This window comes from Sinocyclocheilus grahami, unplaced genomic scaffold (genome assembly GCF_001515645.1).
Source record: "Sinocyclocheilus grahami isolate Dianchi unplaced genomic scaffold, SAMN03320097.WGS_v1.1 scaffold2819.1, whole genome shotgun sequence".
Lineage (NCBI taxonomy): Eukaryota > Metazoa > Chordata > Actinopteri > Cypriniformes > Cyprinidae > Sinocyclocheilus > Sinocyclocheilus grahami.
In genome coordinates this window covers 12,652-18,259 of record NW_015507995.1, presented here as the reverse complement: position 1 = coordinate 18,259, position 5,608 = coordinate 12,652, and the positions used below count along the sequence as shown (strand labels likewise).

At 45.1% G+C, this 5,608-nt stretch overlaps 1 long non-coding RNA gene across 1 annotated transcript in view; it reads right to left on the bottom strand.

Annotated features, from left to right (window-relative positions):
- Window positions 1–4,252: 4,252 nt before the first annotated feature.
- LOC107575689 (uncharacterized) overlaps window positions 4,253–5,608 on the bottom strand; it is a 12,165-nt gene continuing 10,809 nt past the window's right edge. Inside the window, exon 3 of the long non-coding RNA XR_001607925.1 lies at window positions 4,253–4,342. This is a non-coding gene — a long non-coding RNA (uncharacterized lncRNA). The remainder of the gene's footprint in view (window positions 4,343–5,608) is intronic.

Below are 5,608 nucleotides of genomic sequence, written 5' to 3'. Positions count from 1 at the left end.
AAGCATTGAATCGCTATATAAAACGTGATTCATTTGATTCTTAGTGTTTTAAATAGATTACTGTCCGAAATCGACGATTCACGATTCTAAAATCCATGTTTCAAGATCGATGCAATTGCATCGTCAGGGTTTGTAATCGATGCATTGAGAAAATGAGTGAATCGTTACACCCCTACTCCCAGCTCCCAATGATACAGCAGAAACGACAGCCGGCCTGTTAATGAACCACATCTTCTCAAGGTTCAGACTGCCTTTAAAGGGGACCTAACGCACACAATTTCACCCAATCTCAGATTAATCTTGAGTACCTATAGAGTAGTTCTGCATCCTTCATATCTCCAAAAAGTCTTTAGTTTTACCATATTTATAAAAGATACAGCTTTATGATTATCTCCAAAAGCAGCCGAGCCCCTGCAGGCGCACCATGGGCGGAGCTAGAGAGTGATGAGCACTTGAGTGACGATTGCCAACAAAACACAGGCATTTGATGCCGTTTCACTTACCATCATCAGTTCTGAATCATGACGGGATCTTTTATAGCTGGGACCGCTCCATCTTTCAGTATCAAACGATGTGCAAATCCAGTGTCAAACTGGGCATTGTTTATAAAAATGTTCGGTAACAAACACACTTGCAAAGCTCCATTGCTGCCCCGGAAAACAAACTGCATCCGCTGTTTATGTAATGCTGGATTCTTCGGGAAGCGGATCTTTCCCTTACAACCAAAAACACACCTCTTTAGAGACATTCTTCCTGAGCAAGTCCCGTGCAGCGCTGCTGAATGAAGCGCGTTGATGGGCGTGCTCTTGCTCTCGCTCTGGTCGATGTGTGCACGGGCGTGCTCTTCTGGGAGAAATGTCCATATAAGGAGTTCCACCCTTCATTACGTCATGAAAAGCCACAAGTTTTGTAAGAAACCCGGAACTGTGTATTTGGCAAAGAAATACTCTTGTTATACATCCAAATCGTTTTTTGAAACTTTGGCCATGTTTAACATGAGAATCCAACTCTTTAACAGTGTAAACAACTCTGAATGCATGAAAAGGTATTGCACCCCCCTTTAAGAGTCAACTCTGACCGAGGAACCCACTTCACAGCCGAGGTCATGCAGGAAGTGTGGAAACTCCTGGGTATACAGGCCAAGCTCCATATAAGCCATCACCCAATTTCCTCAGGTCAAGTGGAACGAGTCAACCAGACAGTGGTCAGCATGTTGAAGTAGTATGTGTCCGCCAGTCAAAAGGATTGGGATATTAAGCTTCCTCTGGTACTGAGGGCCGTCAGGGCCACCCCTCACCAGTCTACCGGAGTACAGTACACCAGTCTACCGGTGCGACAAATGACACTACTGTTACACCTGCTGTACCAACCTGGCGACATGACCCTCGTCACCACCTACACCACCCACCAGTACCTGGAAGAGTAGCATCAACACCTGAGAACGACTTTCACCTTCGCGCAACAACAACTCCAAAGAAGCGCGGAAGATCGTAAAGCCTACTACGACCAAAAGGCGTCAGACAGCAAGGGCCAGAAATCAGAACAGATTAAGAGGCACCAGGAGCTCAATATCGGAGACAAAGTGTGGTACTACATCTTCGCCCAACCACGGCAGAACGCTCCCCATCGCCTGTCAAAAAAATTCCTACCTCACTGGACAGGACTCCAAGAGATTGTGGACAAGCTCTCGCCTGTTGCCTACCGAATCAAAATCAGGCAAGGGTGCAGTGAGCCAGTCCACCGATTGGTCAATCGAAATCAGATTAAGAGGCACCGGGGCTCCAACTGACAGGAAAAGAGGGAAGACCAAACCCACTGACACAGACCGACAATCCCATACTCTACACCACATTAACTAACGCACACAATTTCACCCAATCTCAGATTAATCTTGAGTACCTATAGAGTAGTTCTGCATCCTTCATATCTCCAAAAAGTCTTTAGTTTTATCATATTTATAAAAGATACAGCTTTATGATTATCTCCAAAAGCAGCCGAGCACCTGCAGGCGCACCATGGGTGGAGCTAAAGAGTGATGAGCACTTGAGTGACGATTGCCAACAAAACACAGACATTTGATGCCGTTTCACTTACCATCTTCAGTTCTGAATCATGACGGGGATCTTTTATAGCTGGGACCGCTCCATCTTTCAGTATCAAACGATGTGCAAATCCAGCGTCAAACTGGGCATTGTTTATAAAAATGTTCGGTAACAAACACACTTGCAAAGCTCCACTGCTGCCCCGGAAAACAAACTGCATCCGCTGTTTACGTAATGCTGGATTCTTCGGGAAGTGGAACAAGGTTATCTTTCCCTTACAACCAAAAACACACCTCTTTAGAGACATTCTTCCTGAGCGAGTCCAGTGCAGCGCTGCTGAATGAAGCGCGTTGATGGGCGTGCTCTTGCTCTCGCTCTGGTCGATGTGTGCACGGGCGTGCTCTTCTGGGTGAAATGTCCATATAAGGAGTTCCACCCTTCATTACGTCATGAAAAGCCACAAGTTTTGTAAGAAACCCGGAACTGTGTATTTGGCAAAGAAATACTCTTGTTATACATCCAAATCGTTTTTTGAAACTTTGGCCATGTTTAACATGAGAATCCAACTCTTTAACAGTGTAAACAACTCTGAATGCATGAAAAGGTATTGCACCCCCCTTTAAGAGTCAACTCTGACCGAGGAACCCACTTCACAGCCGAGGTCATGCAGGAAGTGTGGAAACTCCTGGGTATACAGACCAAGCTCCATATAAGCCATCACCCAATTTCCTCAGGTCAAGTGGAACGAGTCAACCAGACAGTGGTCAGCATGTTGAAGTAGTATGTGTCCGCCAGTCAAAAGGATTGGGATATTAAGCTTCCTCTGGTACTGATGGCCGTCAGGGCCACCCCTCACCAGTCTACCGGACTACAGTACACCAGTCTACCGGTGCGACAAATGACACTACTGTTACACCTGCTGTACCAACCTGGCGACATGACCCTCGTCACCACCTACACCACCCACCAGTACCTGGAAGAGTAGCATCAACACCTGAGAACGACTTTCGCCTTCGCGCAACAACAACTCCAAAGAAGCGCGGAAGGTCGTAAAGCCTACTACGACCAAAAGGCCTCTCACCAGGAGCTCAATATTGGAGACAAAGTGTGGTACTACATCTTCGCCCAACCACGGCAGAACGCTCCCCATCGCCTGTCAAAAAAATTCCTACCTCACTGGATGGGACTCCATGAGATTGTGAACAAGCTCTCGCCTGTTGCCTACCGAATCAAAATCAGGCAAGGGTGCAGTGAGCCAGTCCACCGATTGGTCAATCGAAATCAGATTAAGAGGCACCGGGGCTCCAACTGACAGGAAAAGAGGGAAGACCAAACCCACTGACACAGACCGACAATCCCATACTCTACACCACATTAACATAATTTCTGTGATTCTAGGGAAACATATAGCTACCTTTCCTAAAAACAACACCTACACACTCTCCTCCACCGCACTGCTAGGACCAACCTCTTGTAGAGAGGAGTTGTTCTACACATGAGACACTGGCCCTTGCTGTCTAACCTCATTCAGTGTCCTTGTGTCTCTTTATGTTTTCCCTTTTTCCTTTCTCTCTCTGTTCTCCTTTCCCCTTAACTCCCTTAACTGATCTTTAAATCCAGGTCCCAAAATTAGGAATGACTTCCTTCACCAAAAGTGTTAAAAAATCATTGTGGAAAGCCATGGGTAACCAATCGAGGAACCCCCGCCAAACCATGATCTTCACAGCTAATTGTTACTTCTTTTCTGTTCCATTACCAGGGAGATGTTCAGACTATCGCCTTGTTGAACCCCTGACAATTAGATCGATCAAACGGCCCAATTCTAGATAAATCCTAAACAATGCACCCCTACGTCGTCTCAAGTGTTCCTAACCCAACTATCCCAAATTACTTAAGTCCTGCACCAGGATTCAGTTTTTGATGGAGATGTTGTTTGTGTCTTGTGTGTGCCTGTTCTCTCTCACAGCCTCTTGTTCCAGTGCCCGCTAGAGTTCGCACCGGGAACCTCACCAGGCAAAAGAGGGATATATGTAGGATCTCTGTTGAACAGACACAAATAAACTATTGAATCACCTCATTCCAAGAAGAATCTAAAGCAGGGATCCTCAAATCTTGCCCACGAGAGCCACTTTCCTGCAGAGTTTAGCTCTAACCCTAATCAAACACACCTGAGCATACTAATCAGTGTCTTCAGGATCATTAGAAAATCACAGGTAGGTGAGTTTGATCAGGGTTGGAGCTAAACTCTGCAGCGCATTGGACCTCCAGGGCAAGATCTGAGGAACCCTGATCTAAAGAGTCTTCTCTCAGCCATCTGCGGGTCATAAAACTGATCTATGACCATCATATGACGCCTATTTGTCTGGACTGGCTTTCTGTCCTTATCCCTCAGGGGACTGATAAAAATCTAACTCAATCAACAGGAGAAAAAACTCCCTTCATCTGGACTCATTTAAGCAACTGAGCGTTCAGTGTTATTTTGTGAACTGCTATCATAAATTGATAATCGACTAACAGAAACAAGACAGATTAACACTGACACGTTTGAGCGGGAATCTCACAGGGTCTATACAGCATGACTTTCCTGAACTTTGGGCCATGTCCTCCCACCTCCTCTATGCATTCCAAAAAAACACGCTCTTTCTCGCTCCAACAAAGAACACAGAAACTTGCATAGACTAATTCAAAAGACAATCATTTAAAGTATTGCCAGTAGAGCATCTTTATTCACAAATAATGTGTTTTGTGCCTTTTTTGCTTGATGTGTATTATGCAATCAATGGAGTTTATCTACTAAAAGGGGTTATAAAACATTGATTAAAGTTATTAATGTGTATGCAAGATAACTGACATTTGATGTTGAATGAAAGCTTGTTTTATTTGCAGAACCTTGGTGTGGATGAAAAGTTGGTATTATAAACAGTGTTCGTTGTACGATACTTTATAGAAGTTATTAACAAAACCTGCAAAGATATTCCCCCACGTGATATATTGAACAATTCCGCCCTGCAACAACGTCTGACTGGGACAATCGCTCCTGGGATGGACTTAGCCGGCCCACTTAAAACCCAATGTCACAACTGATTAAGGGCTCTTTCACCTTTGTTTGATCGTGCTCCCACTTGTGCTCACTCACTGCACCATCACGCAATTGGGTCATCCAGAACTCTCAAACACTCCGTTGAAGCTTCGTGACTCTGCAGAAATCTTCAGTCTTTGAACCGCGCAACTCAGACTCTCAACTTCAAGCACGTCACCCTCCATAACCAAGGCAACCAACCACCGAAGCTCCTACGTAACCAAGCAACCATCCATTCATCACGAGTGCTTTCCCAAAAGGACGCCATCCAAGGACCAAGCGCCTGCAACAAGTGAACACAAGTAACAAACAAGGTCTCCTTTCTTGCTAAACTGGTTCTAAATCCTTTAAGCAGTCAAGATAAATCACAACCTGAGAAAATCACAAAAGCAGAGATTTGGCTTAAGAACTAGTAGCAAATACTAGACTTCTGGGACTTCAGTCAAACTCAGTAACTCTCATCCTCTGAACTGTATGTGTGTGTGTG